This window comes from Denticeps clupeoides, chromosome 14 (assembly GCF_900700375.1).
Source record: "Denticeps clupeoides chromosome 14, fDenClu1.1, whole genome shotgun sequence".
Classification (NCBI taxonomy): domain Eukaryota; kingdom Metazoa; phylum Chordata; class Actinopteri; order Clupeiformes; family Denticipitidae; genus Denticeps; species Denticeps clupeoides.
The window spans coordinates 1,759,584-1,781,662 of record NC_041720.1 but is presented as its reverse complement, the minus strand read 5'-3'; the positions used below and the strand labels follow the sequence as shown (position 1 = coordinate 1,781,662).

Below are 22,079 nucleotides of genomic sequence, written 5' to 3'. Positions count from 1 at the left end.
GGGCGGTGGGCGGGGCGCTGGCTCGTTCCGGGAATGTTCCATGACGCGTTCCCCGTCAGGAGGGGCCCCTGCGAGGGGGCTCTCGGACGGCCGTCGCTCCGCACGCAGCGCGGTTATTATTATTCTTATTCTGCATGATGGCGACGGTCGTCGTAATGTCTCCTCATCTCCCAGCATGCCCCGTGGTCCCTGATGCAAGCTGAGAAGATAAACGTGTGGAAGGTGCAGAGTGGGTGGTAGCAGCCTGGTGGGTAAAGAGCCAGGTTCAACGTGAAGTGATTGTCATGGTGATACACAGCGGCACAGCACACGGTGAAACGTGTCCTCTGCATTTAACCGTCACCCTTGGTGAGCAGTGGGCACCATGACAGGCGCCCGGGGAGCAGTGTGTGGGGACGGTGCTTTGCTCGGTGGCACGTCAGTGGCACCTGGGCGGATCGGGGTTCGAACCGGCAACCTTCCAATTACGGGGCCGCTTCCTTAACTGCTAGGCCACCGCTGGCCCCGGGGCGGGCGAGGGCGGCCAGATCGACACCAGCTGGAGCGAGGAGGACGTCCAAATCCCACTCACTACCATCGTGTCCCTGAGCAGGACACTTAACCCTGAGTGTCTCCAGGGGGGACAGTCCCTGTAACTACTGGTTGTAAGTCGCTCTGGATAAGGCATAAATGGCGTAAATGTAAAATGTAAATTTGGTCTCGCCCCCCCCCGAGACTCCGAGGACAGCTGCCGCGGGGCCTGCAGGCCTCTGCCTGACGTTGGGGACCTTCCCGGGGTCTCGGGTGTCACAGGTTCGTGGGTTGTGGTCAGCAGAACGCCAAACTTCGAAATGCACAAGAGTTTGAACCTCGAACGTCAGAGCCCAGAGTCGTACGCGGACTCCGGGATTCTGATGGCACCGCCCCTTTCGTTAACCCCTGCCCGGGGGGGGATCCTCGTCCCCGGGGCCCCGCCCCGGCAGGTAACTCGATCGGCTGTTTGTGCCGGGGGCCTCGGGAGGGCCACTGAATAATTCACGCCCCGGGCCGGTGGCGCGTCGCGCCCAGACAATCGCCGTCCTCTCGCAGGCCACATCCGAGGTGAACTCCGACCCCTGGTTGCTACGGATGCCTCGGACACGCCTCTTGGCACCTGCGACGCCTGTTTTTTTTTTTTTTTATTCTCAGTTTGTCCAGAATTGAAGGTCGAACGAGGAGGCCGAGGGGGTTCGGGGCGCTTGATGGGAGGACGCGTGCTGAGGTGGCCAGACACGCCCCCCAAATTCCACTGCACGAGTGTGTGTGTGTGTGTGTGTGTGTGTGTGTGTGACGTCTTCGCCCCTCTCAGCTGCACAACAGGAAACACTCACAGCCTCCCCTCCTTCCTGCTCTCAGAAAGCGGTAGTCTCTCACTCCGCCCCACCGCTCGCTCGCTCGCTTTTTTTTCCGGTTCCTGCAGCAGCGCGACCAGCTGAGACCTACTTTCATGTCCGCACTCCGCCGGCAGCCACTCAGGCCTCCTCCGCCGCCGAGCCAGCCAATCAGAGCGCGGCTGCTGCTCATGCAGGGGAAATATGATCATTTTTTTTCTCTCTCTCTCCCCGTCGCTCGCTCGCCCGCTCCTTCCTCCGTGTGAGCGGGGTTCGGCGGTGAGAGAGGAAGAGGGAGGGAGGGAGGCAGGGACGGCCGCAGAGCGTAGACGGGCACGGCTCCCTGCACCGAGCGCGTTCCAGCTGGTGCCGTCGGCGGCGAATCGGACGAGGTTTCTCGCTCGCGGCCGGGCGCGGTGCGGAGGAGGACGTGTCAGGTGGGCGGGTTTGGTGCGGGGAAGGATGCAGGATGTCGCCCCAGAGGACGGCCACCTGAAGGACGCGGCGTGGGGGGGGACGTCCCTGTGTGACCCCGGGCGCGAAATTCGGGGTCCCCCGCCACTTCCGCAGCTCCGTTCGTCTCGTGCGTCCTGTTTCTCGAGTTGGACGCGTCCCTCTAACTCTCTGTTGTCTCCCAACCGCAGGGCGTGTGAGGTGGGCGTGCGTCTGGATTAGATCGCCGGGAACGCCAGGAGGACCGCAGCCCGGACGAGCCCCCGAGGTAGGTGGCCCGCTCGGCGCCGGTGACACCTCGCCGTCGGGCGACGTCACCGCCGGTTTGGTTTCGGTCCGCTGTTGTGTGCGTGAGCCTCGGTGCCGGCCGTGTGCCACGAGCCGCCGGTTCGTCCTTCCTGCGTCTGGCAAATCGGGCTGAATAATTCATCAGGAGGTAATTTCCGAATAATTATCCTTAATAAGAGCGCCGAACGCCATGGCAACGCCATCGAGACAGCCGGTCTGTGGCGCCGGTGCCATCCAGAGGCACCACTTCCTGTCGTGTGTCACGTTATTCGTTCAGGCCTTTTTACTGGACGACGGAAATCGGCGGAGCGTCGAGCCGCGCCTGACGCTGGGGCTGATGGGAATGTCACAGGTCGAGGGACGGGGACTCCTTTTCCCAGTCGGTTATCAGGACCGTCTCCGTCCGGGTCACCGTCTCCGTCCGGGTCACCGTCTCCGTCCGGGTCACCGTCTCCGTCTCTATTCGTCTCTCCTGAGCAGTGACGAGAGTAAAAACGCGTGGTCGGCTCAGGACACACTCGTAGCTGGGTCAAAGGTCACCGTGCACATCCCAGAGAGGCTACAGGAGATGCGCATCCACCGGCCTTACTCACTGGGGCAGTGGTGACCTAGCGGTTAAGGAAGCGGCCCCGTAATCAGAAGGTTGCCGGTTCGAATCCCGATCCGCCAAGGTGCCCCTGAGGTGCCACTGAGCAAAGCACCGTCCCCACACACTGCTCCCCGGGCGCCTGTCATGGCCGCCCACTGCTCAGTCAGGGTGATGGGTTAAATGCAGAGGACAAATTTCACTGTGTGCACCGTGTGCTGTGCTGCTGTGTATCACAAGTGACAATCACTTCACTTTTACTTTAAGACGCAACTGTAGCCACCGGCCCGCTTACCGTTTTGCGCGTGGCGAGGACGTCCTCGCCTGCTCCTCCCGTGCTCTCCGACTTCCGGTCAGACGGCTGCGCTGCCGCGGATCGTCACGTAATCATCCCCCTCGGCGGGAATATTAACTATTAACCGTAATGCAAGACGCCGGTCGGGAGCGCGTTGAGGGGTAATTAGATTAGGGTAATGTGCTACTTTGCATCCATGTTGATGCCAACACTGGCACCGCTACCGCGCCACGGGCCGGCCCCGCCTCCTCCGGCCCCGCCCCCTCCGCAACGTTAAATGGCTTTACGTTGATCGATTGTTTGTTGGCCCCTCGCGTGGGGCCCGTTAAGTCGGGAGGTGGGCTCTACCCAGCCCTCACACACACACACACAGACACACAGACACACACACACACAGACACACACACACACACACACACACACACACACACACAGGGCCTTTCCAGGGAACAGTCGGCCTTTGTTGACGGTGCTGTAGACGGTTGAGCGATGCCTTTCGATCTCTGGCCCGGTGGGAAGTGCTGCCGCAGGAAGTCCCGCTGAGGGGCTTTGCCGCCACAGACCCCAGGGCCCCCGGGACATGTTGTCCACGCGGACCTCGCGAGTCGTCATATTGTCCTGGCGAGGCGTAGCGGAACCGACTGGTTACAGATAAATACGTCGCTGGAGCCTACGAATGCCCACGGCAGGGGTCCCGCCTCTTGTCACTTGGCAGAAGTGTCCTGGCGGCGGGTGGTGCTGAAGTGGGGGCTTTAGCGGGCAGAGGGGGACTGGGGGAGACGTGCTGCTGGTTGCCGCTCTCGCTTTTGTGCGAAGCCCCTTCTGGCTCAGACAATGCGCGAAAAAACCCCTAAAGTAGAAACGCACATTTGGTTACTATGGGAACCCTCAGACTCGCGCTTCGTCCTTGATGGAATCAGACCGAGAGACGAACAGCACGAACGGGGACGGAGGGAGGAGGAGAGACGGAGACGAGAGAGCTGCGGCCAAATGCTCGTCCCCGTGGGGACGGAAAAAAAAGGGGGGGATTCTAAAAATGGGCAAAAGGAAAAAAAAAACGGAGCGTGTGTGTGTGTGTGTGTGTGTGTGTGTGTGTGCACGCATGGGCACTTAACAAAGGCGCAGAGCGCCGCAAAAGGCTCCGTCCCTGACCTGGACGCTTCTGCAAGGCGTCTGCGCGTCTCCACCGGCTTTCTATTTTAAGGGCGAATGTGCAGCAGAGCGCATGCAGGCTAATGAGCTCGCCGCCTCGTCGCATCAGAAGGTGCGATTTTGTCATCGTTCGTTTTCGTGCGTGTAAACACACGCACGCACAGTTTGTCTCCGTCCCTCGCCGCACGCCTGAAAGAAGGACGGAATCGACCGAGCAGTCGCGAAATATGTGTAACTGAAACAAACACTTACGCCATTTATCCAGAGCGCCTTACAGTCAGTAGTGACAGGGACAGCCCCCCCCCTGGAGACACTCAGGGTTAAGTGTCCTGCTCAGGGACACAATAGTAGTATGTGGGGGTTCGAACCTGGGTCTTCTGGTTCGTAGGTGAGTTTCTTACCTGCTGGGCTACTCCCACCGTTCATATGTTATTGTGAAGTGATTGTCACTTGTGATACACAGCAGCACAGAACACGGTGACACGGTGAAATGTGTCCTCTGTATTTAACCTTGGGGAGCAGTGTGTGGGGACGGTGCTTTGCTCAGTGGCACCATGGCGGATGGGGATTCGAACCGGCAACCTCCTGATTACGGGGCCGCTTCCTTAACCGCTAGGCCACCGCTGCCACCGCCACAGATGCACGTACGCACACACTCACTTGGCGCTCCTCAGGAATGGAATAAGGACACGGAGCACGTCAGGGGCCCGGTGACAGTCACCTGCGACCCCGCCCCGCCTCCATCTCTTTGCATCTGCCGAGATAACAGCGCGTTTGAATTTGAATGGCGTGGACCGGCGCGATGCCGCGCGCTTCCTGCGGTCCCAGGGCCCCGCCCCCCGGTGGGCCTGTGTCCGTAGTCAAAGCGCATGGAAAGCAGCGCGGAGAGGCAGCGGGGACGAGGCCGCTTTCACTTCCTCCCTGCCGCCGATGCAAATGACTGCGCGGCAAACCGAACGCGGTGGCGTGCGCTTCCTGTGCGAGGGTGCGTGCCTGCCAAAGGGTGCTGCGGCAGAGGTGAAGTGACAATGACACACTAGACGTGAAAGAAAGTGACGTGATTGTCTTTGTGAAACACTGCAGCACAGCACACGGTGACACAGTGAAATGTGTCCTCTGTATTTAACCATCACCCTTGGTGAGCGGCGTGTGGGGAAGGTGGTAGTAGCCTAGTGGGTAACACACTCGCCTGTGAACCCAGGTTCAAACCCCACTTACTACCATTGTGTCCCTGAGCAAGACACTTAACCCTGAGTGTCTCCAAGGGGGACTGTCCCTGTAACTACTGATTGTAAGGGTGGTAGTGGCCTAGTGGGTAACACACTCGCCTATGAACCAGAAGACCCGGGTTCAAACCCCACTTACTACCATCGTGTCCCTGAGCAGGACACTTAACCCTAAGTGTCTTCAGGGGGGACTGTCCCTGTAACTACTGATTGTAAGGGTGGTAGTGGCCTAGTGGGTAACACACTCGCCTATGAACCAGAAGACCCAGGTTCAAACCCAACTTACTACCATCGTGTCCCTGAGTGTCTCCAGGGGGGGACTGTCCCTGTAAATACTGACTGTAATTAGCTCTGGATAAGGGACATCTGGTAAATGCCGTAAATGTAATGGGACGGTACCTAATTGGCACCTTGACGGTTCAGGATTCGAACCTGCAACCTTCCAGTCATGGCACTGCTGTGTAAAGGGGACATTGCTTTGGCCTGATGTCCTCGGGAGAGCTGCTTTCTGGACGGGCGGTGTTCTGAGAGGGAGACGACATCTGGCAGCCGCGGCGTGGCATCGCGCCGAGCGTCATCCTCCCTCACGCGCTGAAGATGGTGTCGGTTCGCCTCCGAACCATCTCGCCAGCTCCCTGCAGCGGCGAGCGCGAGTGATGTCACCGCCCTTCGATGGGGCGGGCAGGAAGAGGGGCGATTTGGGCAGAGTCCCTCTCGCTCCCCGTCCCTCTGCCTTCACTCCGCACCCACTTCCCCCGTGGCTACAACAGAACAGGTGGCGAAGCTCGCTGAAGCTCGCCAGTTGGTCGCCTCGGAGCCCGCAGCTGCGCCAGGCGGTGACTAAAGCGCTCCTTCAGTCCGCCCCCGCGCTCAAAGGAGCAAATGGCAGGAGCGTGTCACTCGAAGTCTGGGGACCGAGAGTTGGGGGACGGGGGGGACGGGGGACGGCAGGAGGGAGAAACGGGGTTTAACGAGGTGATCAGGTGATCTCGACTCACGTGCCGCCAGCTACCAGAGGTGCCAACCTCTGATGGTCAACAAACCACCCCCGTCCCCCCGTCCCCCCCGGTTAGGGGTGTGGAAACGAATCTCGTAACCGACAGTGCAGAACATAATTTTTACATCATAATAGCGTCGCTAAGCGATTTCTCTCTGGTCTGATCTGAGTGCGGCATCACTCGGGGACTCGTCCACACGGACCGTTCAAAATGAACGCCGTCTGGACGCGTCTCACACGCGCTTTACTGCGCTTTCTAGCCGCCGTTTAACACTTGTTGGGATTTTGGGAGAAATTGATACCAAGTGACGTTTTTTGGACAACATCTGAACGCACAGCCGACTGGTGCTGAAGGTCTGTGTGGAATGTAGTGAAGTCTGGAATGTAGGCTGGTAGTAGCCTGGCGGGTAACACACTCGCCTGTGAACCAGAAGACCCAGGTTCAAATCCCGCTTACTACCATCGTGTCCCTGAGCAGGACACTTAACCCTGAGTGTCTCCAGGGGGGGACTGTCCCTGTAACTACTGATTGTAAGTCGCTCTGGATAAGGGCGTCTGGTAAATGCTGTAAATGTAAAATCTTTGATTGGTCCAATCGGCAGAAAAACGGTCAGCTTCAGCTCACCTGCCGCCACGAATGGCAGAAAAATATGGAGGTCACAAATAAATATCACACCATTTACGAATAGATTTCTTGACGCATCAACAGATGTAACAAAATTCAAGAAATAAATGTATGACTTGCAAATAAACGTGACTTAAAAAAAGTCTGTGCACTTACGTTTATTCACAACCCACCGTATATGTTTGTGGATTTTTGAAACTTTTTTTTTTGTAGCCAATCACATATCTCCATCACATGTCTCCAGAGTTTACAGCCAATCACATCAACTGATCTTCGAGAGTTTGACTAAATGTTGACAACATTGCGGTACTTATCCTGGTCTGCCTAGTGTAGGGGCCTCAGAAACGCGACGAGGGTGTGGAGACGAGGACGTCCACTGTTACACACACCCAACCAAACAAAGCATGCAAACAGTGCTTTTATTCACAGTGAGCTAACAGGTACAATAAAACAGCGGCCTCAGCACAGCTAACCAACCTCAAGTCAAGTAAAGTGAAGTGATTGTCACATGTGATGCACAGCAGCACAGTACACGGTGCACACAGTGAAATTTGTCCTCTGCATTTAACCCATCACCCTGAGTGAGCAGTGGGCAGCCATGACAGGCGCCCGGGGAGCAGTGTGTGGGGACGGTGCTTTGCTCAGTGGCACCTTGGCGGGTCGGGATTCGAACCGGCAACCTTCTGATTACGGGGCCGCTTCCTTAACTGCTAGGCCACCGCTGCCCCGCTACTGTACATCAGTACAGTAAAGGAAGGGACTAACTCAAACACGCACAAAAGTTAACAAAAATGGCACATAAAGCTAACAGGCTAACTCAGGCTAACAACAAAGGGTCTAGCACACAAAGCAACAAGACACACGAATGAGATCCCCGACGGAGCCCCTTGCAGATCTCCGTGGACCCTGGGGACCTCCCGAACACCATCCAAAGTCTTTTTATATAGGCGGAGGTGACCAATAGCAGATGGTAGGTGGCGCTGGTCAACCTTAAAGAGACAGGACACAAAAACACAGCCAGCAATTCAGAACACGTGGGACGTAACATGGTCTCTTGGAAGGAATTGTGAAGACACAACAGAAAATTAAAACATTTAACACAAATCCTCCTGTGTTGTGTTGTGGTAGTAACTGTATTTCTTGCTCATGTCAAGTGCCGTCGTGTGTGTTCACATCTGAATGGGCAGGGTGACCAGATTAATGTGTTACCATGGGCGTGTCCCGATAGACCGTAACCGGCAGGTTAACGTGCAGCAGGAGTCGCCCACATCACGCCGACTTGCTTGATTCCTTTTTGCCGAGTCTGTGGCGAAGCCTGTTAAGTCGCAGCGTAAGTCTCGAGTCCTGCTGCACTGTCTACGGTCCCGAGTGGAATTGCGTAGCGATAATAGCGCCAAACGATTCGGACCAAATTAGTTTATAACCATGAAACGACAGCAGTTATTACTTTTTATTGGCATTCTGCGAGCCTAGATGCACGAATTATCACTTGGCAGAGGCCGATGTCCAACGTGACTTACCGATGAGGACATGTGGGCTGTGAATGGTGTATGTAGTTTCCGTGTGAAGGGTTGGCTCTGGGTCCGAGCCCATCAGCCCAACCTAAATTGTAAAGTCTTAAACTACGTTCGAACCATGAAATATCAAACAGAGCTACTATGTTCGGACGAATTCTTTTCGCTGTTAATTGTCTGCCTTCATACAGGATTATGTTTTATTATTAGCCCTTTTTGGTCGGGATCGGTGGTGTAACAACGTAAGAGCCGCGTTCCTGTGCGTTTAGCAGCGGAGCGCTTACGCCGTCTGCCTTCGTGCTCGGTGGCACAATGCGTGGCATGCCAGCCCAGTGGTGGTCTGGACTGCCCCGTGCCCGTCGAGGAGAGTGACGTCGGGTCCTTGGCACGCGCACCCCGGCCATTAATCTGGCCACTCTGCCATTAGCGGCCCCTCGCTGCTCCTCCGCTGCCGTCATCCGGGCTCGGATTGCTGCGTGGGATAAAGATACAGGAGAGCTCCGGATGAGGGCGGGGCCGGGGAGGCGGCAGGGCTTCTGTTGACCTTGACCCTCTAACAGTAGCGTGCAGCAACGAGACGGACGCGGGATTGCTCCGCATGTTCGACCGCCGGGGCGCAAATACAGGCCAAGGGCCGAAACGTGCGCGAGAAAAACAAACATCCGGCCAATAATGTGCCGTAATCCAGCCAAATCGCAGCGACGGGGCCTGTCCGCGGCTTCGTTCCCCGCCCTACCCGTCTCAAACCTCGACTTTATCCCCGGCCATCTGCGATCGGCGGTTCAAAAGCGCCCGAGGCTTTTACGTTTTGTGAAGTGAATTTTAAATACAGAAGATTCTGTATGTGCAAATGTCATAGTAATAATTATGTATAATCAGATGTTTATGCATAAGAAACACACATAATCTCACAGTTGAACAAAATATTTGTAAAAATCCACCGTTTGTGCGGAATACTGTATTTGAATTAGGCTCCACCCCTAACCACGCAAGCCTTGATGGCCTCGTCGCGCAGAAAGACTTTTCGTGTATTACGAGTGACGTTCGCGACAGGGTTGCTTTTTTTCTTGTGACAAGACGCCTGGTTTTTATTTCGGATGGCCGGGAGTTGAAAAGGCAGCAAACTGCTGACCGGACTCCTCGCGGCATTATTCGCCCGACTCTCTCAGAGCGAGGAGTGCTCTTCGCCGGGCTTTTCATCCCCGGTCCAGATATTGACTTGTTGTGGATGAGAGTGGCGGGGGATTGGGGCTTTCCATCAGACCCGGATTAGCCTCGTGTCGGCTTTGGCGGGGAAAAGAAAAGAAAGAGAGAGAGAGAGAGAGGGGCTGTTCCACCTGCACCACGCACGCCGCCGTTCTAAAGTTAATGCGTCTGCTTTATTTCCCACCTACTGTATTATTTTTCTAGAAACGCAAAAAAAAAATCCAGGAAATCCAGAGCCTCATCGCTCCCGTCTTCAGGGCATCATTTGTGACGGGCGTGCGAGTAGCCTAGTGTGTAACACACTCGCCTATGAGCCAGTGGTGGCAGCGGTGGCCTAGCGGTTAAGGCCCCGTACTCAGAAGGTTGCCGGTTCGAAACCCGATCCGCCAAGGTGCCCCACACGCTCCTCCCTGGGCGCCTGTCATGGCCGCCCACTGCTCACTCAGGGTGATGGGTTAAATGCAGAGGACACATTTCACTGTGTGCACCGTGTGCTGCGCTGCTCTGTATCACAAGTGACAATCACTTCACTTTCACTTTCAGAAGACCCGGGTTCAAACCCCACTTACCACCATCGTGTCCCTGAGCGACACACTTAACCCTGAGCGTCTCCGGGAGGGGGACTGTCCCTGTAAATACTGACTGTAAGTCGCTCTGGATAAGGACGTCTGGGAAACGCTGTAAATGTAAATGACTTCGTCTTCGCCTGCGACAGCACGAGGAAACATTTCCTCTGCCTCCGGGCCGCCAGACGCCGTGCCAGAGGTTCCGAGGTTCTGAGGAATCCCACTTCAAAGCAGCGAGCTGTCTGCTCCCCCATATTGATCCCTACCCTTCTACCGAGTGCTTGTATAGTGCGGGGAAAGGACGAAAAAAACAGGGAGACGTTATTAGCAGAAGAGACGAGTCCTTGTTCTTTTTAAAAAAAAAAAAAGAAAGGTGTCAAAACAAAAGTAGGGATCCTTCTAAAGCGGGAGAGAGAGGGAGAGAGAGAGAGAGAGAGAGAGCGAGCATCGTAATAGATTTGTTTAAGCAGCCTTCCTCGTCTTTTGCGCGCTTGTCATGCGGCGGCGGGAACAGTGGCACTTTGTTCCCTCCTGCGGCGCGATCAACCGAACCTGTCAAGGGCACTTCTGGTGACAGCGTGCTTTACCGACAGACGGCAGAGGAAGCGGCCGTCAGGCTCGTCACCGAAGCGCACACGGCGGCGGGGTCTACGTTGACGGATGTCACGTTCACTCGTTCACCGATCAGAGCGCCTGGTGTTGGTCGCGGGAGTGGCCACGTTTTGTGACGTGCCCCGTGTAGAAGGGGAATTGGATGTGGAAGAATGAGGAAGCAGGGTGTGATTGACAGGAAGTAGCTGTGCATTCAGGCCTCGCCCATTTTTAAGTAATGGGAGCTGAGTGGGTCGTCAGTGCCTCCTCTCCAACGTGCAGATAACCAGCCGCTAGCGGTTTTTATCGGTTTACTATACTGTAGACTTCTGAAATGTGAATGAGGCAGCATATAATGTGTCCATGCATTAAAACGGAGCCGAATTGGTGTTTGAAGAGTGTTTGAGGGAGAAAAATGGGCCGCTTTCTGCTTCCAGCCCCCAACTTCCTCCTGTGAAGGGGAGCCACCTGCTCAGTGTGATGTCAGCCCTACATCCTCTTTCTCTCTACACATGTGGTGCGATGTGAGGCTGAGAGGTGGCATGAAACACACACACACACACACACATAGCGAGACAGCCAGATGCAATACAGTGCAAAGTGGCACATCTTATTCAGGCTGAGGAAGTGTGAATTCTGCAGTCTCGGGTCTCTGGTTCTCCCAGCAGCCCAATGGAGTTCACAGTCTGGGCCTGAGACGAGTGCATGTGTAAATTCTGAGATGCAGTCAAACTGCATAGATAGATAGATAGATAGATAGATAGATAGAAAGGTTGATTGTGATTGATTGTTATATAAGATGGAGCTGTTTTATGGTGAACATGATACATTTTACTAGTGGTCTCCAGAAACTGCATAGCTAGATAGATAGATAGATAGATAGACAGACAGACAGACAGACAGATAGATAGATAGAAAGATAGATAGAAAGGTTGATTTGGATTCATTGTTATATAAGCTGTTTTATGGTGAAACTGCAGTTTCAGATTATGAAGTGCAGTTTGCACAAGTACCTAAATGTATGTGACAGTATGCATGCTAACTCTGGCCCCTCCTTTTTTTGATCCACCCACTGGTCTCACCTCGTAGCCAGAAACAGATGGCCTGGCGATGCCGGAACGCTTTAAGTGAAAGTAAAGAGTTGATCCTGAAGGGCCGATGTGGATGTTGGCATGCCGCACCGGCAGCGGAGCGCCGAGAGGTTTCTCCTCTTCATCTCCTTTCTGCCGGCTTCCTCTGCCCATCTGCGAGCTTGGCAGTGCCCGCAAACCCGATGTCTCCTGCCCCCATCGCACCTCCAAATTTAGTCCTGCTGCAGTACCTGCCGGAGTGGCATGGAGAGCTTCCGATGCGCCCCGCTGCTGCAGGCGCCCGGTTGCCATGACGCCGAGGGCGGCGTCTATAATGGCATGCCAGGGCAACACATGGCATGTAGCGGGAAGGACATACATACCCAACAATACAGCATGGTTAACACACCATCATTACCCCACTGGCAATGGAAATATGTGCAAATATGACATCATACAGTGCACGCACACACACACACACACGCACACACACACACAAACACACAGTTGTTTTTGATGGCCTGTATTAATTTCAGATTTCGTCTCGTTTTTGAGTCGATCTGTCATTTCAGTCTTTATTTAGTCCTAGTCACTTCCAGACTCAGTTTAATCTAGTCAAGTCTGAGCATTTCAGTCATATCTTAGTCAGAATTGCCCATGAATATTTTAGTCACTGAAAATGGTATTTTAGTCTTTTTTTTTTTTTTCAGTCAATATAGTACAAGTACCTGGTAGAAAAGACAAAAGCAACATTTTCTTTTATTCACACCCATTTCATAATTAAAACGAGGTTATCCTATTATTATATTGTTGTTACCTTATAGACGGCACATTACTTTGCATCCATTCCAGTGGCCGCGTTTCCCCGTGTTTTTCGACACACATTCTGTTTAATTGTAAAGTGCATCGCTTCGCCTTTTTCTCTGAAAATTATTCTGAAATTATGCCGCAAATCAGGATGGAGGAAGTGTATGTATGTATGTATGTATGTATGTAACTGAATGGGAGACACAGGAAACAGAAATACTGCATGATAATAACGCGATTAAACCAGAGGAAATAATGTCCCGTCTCGTTTTCGGCTGCGGCCAGTTAGTAGGGGTATCACGGCTGGGCCGTGAGGCGTCCCCCCGGATTATGGGGGCCCGTGGGCGGTCAGTGGTGACCGGTGGGCGGCCAGCTGCTTGTCCTGCGGGCTGGTCCGGAGATGGGAACGTCTGGACCGGGGCGTACAGAACGTCTGTCATTTTTGAGGTCATTTGTAGAGACTCTGCATTCACTTTGATCTGGTTCGAGTTTTCGAGCGCCTGTCCTTTTGGCCTCTGACTTGACAACGTCCCTTTTTGCAAGACACTTTCGCTTTCCCTTATAAAAATGAACATTTTACATTTACCAGACGCCCTTATCCAGAGCGCCTTACAATCAGTAGTTACAGGGACAGTCCCCCCCCAGGAGTGTCTGTCTCAGGGACATGATGGTAATAAGTGGGGTTTGAACCTGGGACTTGGTCTTACCCACTGGGCTACAACCACTAAATTTTCATTTGAATTGTGTCTCTTGGCATTAAATCCCAATTAAAAGGCTTTAATGGTGGACGATTCCGCAAGAACACAATGTCTTGGAATACCCTGATTAGGATTAAGTGGTAATGGATCGTGAGGGAGGAGTAAAATAAATGACAACATTAAGTAAGTAAAACAAGATGAACATATAATAGCATCATAAAAATAACATCCCCTCCACCGAAAAATATCCCTGTGAATATTTAGCTCAAGTTTTTGACAAAAATGGAGTGCCCTTCGCTTGGCTTCGGCGCGCATGGTCCTTTTCAAATCTTTTTTTGTCCGCAGCAGAATCCTAAAAAGCTGCTCTGGTTCGTTTGTGGAATGCATAAATATTGAAGCAGCAAAAATTCTGTTGTTCAAGACTGTAATTGTGTACGAGACCTTTTTTTTTGTTTTTTTTGCCGAGGCTTTTCTTCCCCCCCAAGTAACATACATTCTTATGCGGAGACAGTCTGAAGGCACGCGGCCAGGTTTTTATGGTGTGTGTAACATGCACACACACACACACACACACACAACACGGTCACAGAAGCATGTAAAACATGCACAGGGAAGCGCAAGATTCTGCACTGTGTGTGTATGTGTGTGTGTGTGTGTGTGTGTTGAGGTTAGGTCAGGTGGTGGCTTTCAGCATGGGTCTCATGCAAAAGGAATGACTGAGCATCCAGCCGCCCCACACACACACACACACACACACCAAGGTCATATCACTTCAGCCCACTGCAGTGATAAACAGGACTTGGAAACGCACAGAATTTATTAGGAATTCAAATTCCATTGTGTTAAAAAAAAATACAATTTTTTTTGCTGATTCATTTTAGCATGCAGTATATAATGAAGTTGTTTAGCTGACGGTGAGGTGGGTTTGGCCTCGCCCGGTGGTCCGGTGCCCTCTACGTCCAACAGCTGCCCGCTGGGAGCAGGAGGTGTCGCCGCTGATAACGTATTAGGTCACGGGGCCGAGGAGAGCGCTGCGGAGTAGGTGTGGGTGTGCGTGCACGCTGCCTTTTGTGTCGTTTTATCCCCTGCAGGAGAGGGAATTGTTGGGACCGACCCTGCGTGCTGAAATTCTCCCCTGGAATTAATAACACAGAATATTGTTAAATTTAAATTTGCTGTTCATGTACATACATACATACATACATATACATACATAATACAATATATATATATATTGTATTATTATTATTATTATTATTACTACTACTGGAATAGCTGAGGAGGCTGATGCTTGAGGTTGATGCCATTTCTGTTGACTGCGTGCATTTATTTATATATATATATATTTTTTATTATATTGGTTTTGTTTTACATGAACTGCCGACGGTGATGGACGTGGTGATTTGATTCATTTATGAGTTGCTGAATCAGTTTAGGCTTCAACTGAGTAAGCGTTCGGAATCGTGTTGTTGCCAGATTGGTCGTTTTCCTGTCTTTTTTTTTTTGGTCCTTATTTGGATTCTACTAAAAGCGGAGTTCAGCTATTTTGTTTTTATTTCAGCTGATTGCAAAGAAGTAGAAACGTAGTATGAACAGAGTTACTATGAATGGCGTGGAGGGTGACGACAGCTGAAATGGGTGCTGGAGCTTTACCTCATCAGGAAAGGATTGTCACTGTGGCTGTGACAATTAATGTATTATAGAGAAGTGCAAATGTCATATTTTTTCTCCGATGGAAATTGCCAGCTGCATCTGGCAACACTGCTTGTCCTAAGTAAGCATATTGTGCAGAATGTAGAATATGATACGGTGGGTTGTCCTGTGGCCTTGGGGTTTAGAATCCGTGTCCCAGGAGTATGAATGGAGTTTGCATGCTCCCCCCTGGTTGCCATGGTCTTCCTCCTGGTTCCCCGGTTTCCTCCCACCATCTAAACGCATGCACTCTCGGTGGATTGGCGGCTGAAAGTTGCCTGTAGGTGTGTGTGTGAACGAATGGTGAGAGATGCTGTCCAGAATCCGACTCTTCCTCCTGGATCCAACAGCTTTAGGAAACAGCCTAAAATTAGCCGTCCCCACACTGCTTCGCTTGCCGTCCTCGGCGCTGGAGGAATTATATAAGCGTTATATAATTGGATGCATATTTAATGCAGAGTTCCACTGAGCGTCCCTTGCTGAAGGTAAGAAACCTCTGTCCGTCTGGCTGGAGAAAAGGTCACCGGCAGTTTAAAAATCTGTCCCGCCTTGTCGGGCCGCGGAGGCGGCCGCCCCGCTTGCCGTATCTCAAATCCCCGCTTGACCTTCAGTGGCTCGTAAATGTAAAGCGATGATGAATTATTCCCACGAGCCGAAGGATCCTATGTAATTACAGCATATTAAATGAGTAATTATGAATTACAAAGGACGTTTAATATCCCGAGCAGGCTCGTAAAACCTGGGCTGAGGATGTAAGAAGTTGTGCGTGACATCACTGGGACCCGGGACCCGCCTGGACACGTACCTGATCCGATTTCTCGCCGTAGAAACTCAGCCGTCGGTGTTGCGCCGGGTGTATTTTGGTGCGTTGTCAAGGGGCGGCACACCACGCCCGCCGCAAGGCGGCGCGGAGCTCTAGGCCGGGCTCGGGTTACCCGGTGGCGAGCGGGCCAGCGCGGAGGTCGCGTTACTCGCAAGATGTCACTGTAGCCACGGGCACGCCGACGGCGTCTCGTTTATTCCGCCTGGCGAACAATTCGCATTCAGCAGTGTCCCCGTTCACCGAATGAATTACTATGGCACAGGTCATGTGACTGGTCTTTAATATTGTTCTCGCCTCTGTTATGATATAAGCCAGGGGGGCAGCATGATGGCACGCCGGTTAGCGACGCGGCACCCACGCCTCCGAGGTTGTGAGTTCGCACCTTGGCATGTTCTCCCCCTGTTCGCATGGGTTTCCTCCAGGTTCTCATTTTGCTTCCAGACTAGGTGGCTTGACGACTCTAAAACTAACCGTTGGTGCGAGGGCGTGACTGAAGGGTGTGTTTAGACTGTGTGTAAACATTTGGTTGAAAAAAATTGTGTAATCAGAACGTTGCTGGTTCGAATCTCGACCAGCCAAGGTGCCACTGAGGTGCCACTGAGCAAAGCACCGTCCCCACACACTGCTCCCCGGGCGCCTGTCATGGTGCCCACTGCTCACTCAGGGTGATGGTTAAATACAGAGGACAAATTTCACTGTGTGCACCGTGTGCTGTGCTGCTGTGTATCACGTGTGACAATCACTTGACTTTAAACTTTAACTGCATGATTTAAGCCAATATGGTTGTCACCCCTCTATATATTTTAATTCTATCCAGACCCTCCTCAGGCCGGGACAGAGCACCAGGAACCATCCAAGGGGGCAACGGGGATGCCAGGCGCGGTGGAACGTCCACGGGGCAGCCCGGGGTATTTTTAGCACGAGCGCGTTCAATTTATGGCAAAACAATCGTGGCGAAACGTCCAAGAAAATCCGCTTTCCGCCACATGGTCTCCAGCGGAGGCTACAAATAGATGCGAACTGTCTGCCGTTAGAAGGGGAAAAAAACCAACCGAGATTACGGCGTTCTGCTGCCCCATTACTGCCGTATTCAGCCGCCTCTGATCCGGACTCGCGCTTTGTCGGGCCAATTTACTTCGTTTTTGGGTCATAATGTTCCATTCGGCGTAATTGTTTGGAAGCGAGAAATATATATATATATATTTTGGGGGGGGGGGGGGGGGGGGGGGGGGGGGCGAAAATGACTCTGTTTTTCACTTTTTTTTTCGTTCTCTTTTCTCTACGACCCGCCGTGACCGGCCGGGCCTGGAGTCACCTGCGCAGCCACGTGTTTTCCAGTTGGGCAGCGTTGAGGAGGGTCTTCTGTTTGGGAAGCCCCCGGTGTTCGTTCCCAGCGTCGGCCAGCTGATCTGAGTCAGGGCCAGGGCTAAAAATGGCCGCGCTTGTCTGGGCGAGGGGGGTAAAACGACACCGCGGCCGCGGGGGAGCGTTGGCACTCCGCTGCCGCTACTTTACCTCGTCGCCCGGGACAACAGGTGCAACCTGAGACCCCGTGGAATGACAAGGCTGGGACGGGGGGGGGGGCTTTTTTTCCTGCCGGAATCGGGAACAGCTGTGGGAGTGGCGCTGGAAACACGCGGGTTACGTAACGGCCGCCCGGGCCCTCGCCGTGCCACTCCGCTTGCGCCGTACGAGAGCCCGTTGTCGGATTCAAGCTGCTCTCGTGCCGCCTGGACTCCTCAGCCTCGGCCCGGTCCCGAACCCTGGGCGCGAGGCACCGCGGGTCCGAACCCTGGGCGCGAGGCACCGCGGGTCCGAACCCTGGGCGCGAGGCACCGCGGGTCCGAACCCTGGGCGCGAGGCACCGAGGGTCCGAACCCTGGGCGCGAGGCACCGCGGGTCCGACATGCCGAAGGTGAGGGAGGCCGGAGACAAGCCGACAAACCTCGATTGAGCCTGAATCTACAGGAGTCCCATTCATCAGATATCGCATCGCTCGCCTTTTTTTACCGAAACCAGACCGCACCGCGCCACGGGGAATTTGTGCTTTATTGTCATCTCTGTTGTCACATACATTAAAAGACACCGTAGAGATGGAATAACATCCTCCCGGACCTAGAAGGTGCCGCGCATGGTATAAACTGAACGAACAGTGCATTCCGACAGGTAGACGACGAGGATACGGAACCTCAGAGGTTTAAATCTCGATGCTCTGGCAGGTTTAGAACTGTAAATCTTGACCCGATTTCTTTCATCGTTTCTATAATTTATTCAGGGTCGGGTCGGGTCGGGTCGAGCTTAACCGTTAAATGAGTGGCCATCGAACACGAACTTCGGGTCTATAGTACCTATCCTTTCTGTACGACCCGCTGCGTGTAAATTTGTTACGGTAACAGGGTTTCCCGCGTTGTAAATTTGTTTTATCGAGTGTTAATTTGTTTAACGGGATGTTCGTTTGATTATCAATCCTTGGTTCTTTTTTAACCGTGGCGAGAGAGACGCCAAAATGGATGCCGAGGATGCCTCGCCTCTTAGACCAAATGCAGGGCCCTACGACTTTCCGTGATGCGGAAAACCGCGGCAGAATTGCGGAATTGTATACACGTCGTGTTTCCAGATGAGGCGGGACTTCTGCACACCAACGCAATGTAAACGCACCGAATCTGAACCACATGTCCCATCGGTTCCATACATGATGCGATTTAGAGCGGAACAATACCCAGTCTTCTAAGTCGGAAGAACAACTCTTTTGTAAGGACGTATGTGGCGACCACTTACAGTCAATAACTCGCATCAGAAACGGAGAAAAGAAGCAAACGTGATTTCAAATTCAAAACGTGGTTTTATCGTCATGGTTCCAGTTCATTATGCAAGTGTTTTCCAGGTCTCCGCAATGTTTATTTATTTGATGCGTTTTTTTTTGGAATTTAGTGAAAGAATTACTAGTGCTCTTAGTGCGTGTAATGCAAGGCGGGGTTAAAAAGGGCGGATTAAAGCTCGAGCGCAGGTACGCTAACATCCTGTACCAAATATGCAGAGTGAAGATGGCTGGAGCTGGTGTGACCATTAACCCACATACACATACTCGGATGTCAACGTTCCGATATATAACTCGCCAGTGCGTTGATATGACAGAGCTTCCTCCTGTGCAGGGGTGGCCGTTAGAACCAAATGGTGGAACCTAGTGGAACTTGGGCCGCTCTACAGGACTTCTTTGAGTTCAGCGTTTGGGTCATTTGGGTTTTGTTTCATAAGCCATAAACTGGAGGTTGTGCCTAGTGGGTACGGGGTCGGACTCTTATTAGGCCATTAACACAGACTTGCTCTGGAACTAGCTGATGCGATTGATCATAGAAGCGTCGTCACCTCCACCATGCTGTCCCTCTCCGCTGGGGGGATGATCCCCTGAAGGCCAACGAGACGCCACGCAACGGCCTCCGCTCCAGGGGCCGCCGTGGTGCGGATTTCAGTCCGATTTCACGTCCCGGAGGCGCGTGCCACCAGCTCCTCTTCCGCAACCGCTCCGCAAACGGCTTCAAAAGCGCTCCGTCGCCGCCAGACAGTCGATTGTTCAGCGTTAATCCAACACCTCCTTGATAGCGATGTCGAGAGGTTTACTTCATTCTGCCCGTGCCGTTCCCGAACATCAGTGGAAACGGAACACTTGCAGCGGTACTTCAGATTAAATATTGATGCAGCGAAGTTGTAATTGTCGCGATTAAAGTCCCCAATTAAGTCGAGGTTTGTTTTGTGCGCCATCCCCTGTGGCGGTAAGCCACACCGTCGCAGCCTTATCGTAAAAGTGTGCGGCGGAGGAACAAAGGGGCGAACCCAACACCAGAGGAAGTAGCCTTAAAAGCGGCGGGGCCTTCGGGACAAAGGCGGAAACCCGAGGCCCGGAGGCCATCTTACGACTCGGGTTGAACCCGCTCTCGTGGCCCAGATAACCTCCGTCCGTGGCGATCCCATGGCGTAGCCAATCGCTTGGCTTAGTTCCTCTCTCCGTAGTGGCAACGCAATGCGACGATAACCAGTGACGAGTCGAGCGGCACTCTCAACGTATTTTTACCGCAAGAGCCAATAACACGCGTTTGGCGCCAAACGCTTGCCGTCCCGGTGTTAATATCGCTTGCAGTCCATGACCTAACGGACCAAAAATGTTTACGAGCCTGGGTGGAGGAGCAGCAATACGCGCACCGCCATCCCGCAAGGCCCGACCGTTCGGAGCGGCGGGGTGACAGGTCCGCGCAGGGGGCGCGTCTTCGTCCCCGGGGAGAACCTGCTGGAGCACTTCGTCTCGTGAGAGAGTCACGTTTTTACGGAAAAGGCACATTTAACATGTCAATTACAGATCTTTCCTTATCAAATAATATTTAGACGCATTCTCAACAACAACGACATTTATTTCTTATATAGCCCATAATCACATACAGTACGTCTCAATGGGCTTTGACAGGCCCTACAGTTGACACCCCCACACTTGACTCTTCTGCACACAAGGAAAAACTCCACACAAACTCTAGGAGAGAGAAAAAAAAGAAAGGAAGAAACGTTAGGAAGGAGTGATAGAGAGAGGGACCCCCTTCCAGGGTAGAGTGAGCCTGCAAACGGTGTCAGTGCAGGGTTGGGGATGATATAATAATAAGTCCTACAGTTGTAGGGTTGGAGAAGTCCAGGATGTAGTCAGTGTCATGGTCTAGATTATGTGTCCATAATGATGTTACTGGTCCATTTGAAGATCCCTATAGCTGTAGTTGTAACGGTGGTGGTGGCTGTGGTGACCCTCTGGTTTGTTTCATGTCCTTGTTAAGCAGTTGTCAGGAACCAGGATTTATTTGCTGGTCTGATCACTGGGGTCTGCCAGTAGTCTGGGTGCTTAATTCCGTGTCTCGGAGAAAAACAAACAGAAGCAGCGGCAGACGGTGGCATCGTACCACCGATACTGCAATACGTGATTATAGTGGCATATTGGTGCCACCACTGCCCCATGTCCCAATTACTCCTTAAAATAAGACAAAACTTAGATCATTATTATTAATTAAATTATTTGCAATACATCTAACTCTGCATTTTGGTAAAGTTCACTTGGGCCAATATCTGTCAATATATGTCTGTTTATCATAAAGCATGTCTTCCTGAGCTTCAGATGATTGACAGGGGAAGACTTTCTTTGCTTCTTGTGACTTGTCTCCTAAAAAGCCAGTCACACGCATCACACGTTTTGCACGCAAAAATTAGCGCGAATCTGGCGTCTCGTGCGAAGGTGTCGTCCATGCGGAGAGACAATGCCGAACGTCCCCTGTGCACATCTGCGCATCGAGGGAGAGCCGCCCCTCCCTGTCCAGGTCAGCCGCACAATGGCGGGCGCGTTAAGTATTTATGCGCCATGACATTGCTTGGCCGAGAAAAATAAATTATTTTCGATTATGTCCCCCCCCCCCCTCCCCCGATATTATCTCACGTCGATCGGAAGTGCTTGTGTGGCGGCGGGCTGGTTCTGCGGTAAACGGATGAATAATTTACTGCGCTGGCGGGGACATAACACAAAAGAGCACCTGTACGAGGCGAGGGGACGCGGCCGGGCCCTCGACGACGAGTTTATGGGGACTTTTACTTTACTTTACAGGAAGAATGTGTATTATGCTTTACACTAGCAAAGAGTAAATGTGATTTGTCAAATTGCAGGTCCTTTTGTCCCCAATCACTCCCTAATCACATGGCTTTTAGGTGAATAGATATGTTTATAACGGGAAAAATGCAATTCCGTAGAATTAAAATTACTAGTAAAAGAATTACTAGTGCGTGCAACTCTGAACGTGCCATGGTCCAATTGTACTAAACCCGGGAATAATGAGAATAACCGTTAACAGAACAATTAAAGTGAAAGTGAAGTGGTTGTCACTTGTGATACACAGCAGCACAGCACACAGTGCACACGTTGAAATTTGTCCTCTGTATTTAACCCATCACCCTGAGTGAGCAGTGGGCGGCCATGACAGGCGCCCGGGGAGCAGTGTGTGGGGACGGTGCTTTGCTCAGTGGCACCTCAGTGGTACCTCGGCCGATCGGGATTCGAACCGGCAACCTTCTGATTACGGGGCCGCTTCCTTAACCGCTAGGCCAACGCCGCGCCCTGCACCA

General features: G+C 52.7%; 1 protein-coding gene across 3 annotated transcripts in view; it reads left to right on the top strand.

Moving 5' to 3' along the window:
• Positions 1-22,079, top strand: part of LOC114803356 (transcription factor HIVEP2-like) — a 61,756-nt gene that overhangs the window by 312 nt on the left and 39,365 nt on the right. For 2 of the 3 annotated variants that reach the window (XM_029002873.1, XM_029002870.1), the window contains exon 2: positions 1,994-2,070. The gene's annotated coding sequence lies outside the window, so the exon portion shown is untranslated. Of the gene's footprint in view, positions 1-1,409; positions 1,787-1,993; positions 2,071-22,079 lie in introns of those variants that run through there. The other variant, XM_029002874.1, reaches the window with a different exon arrangement.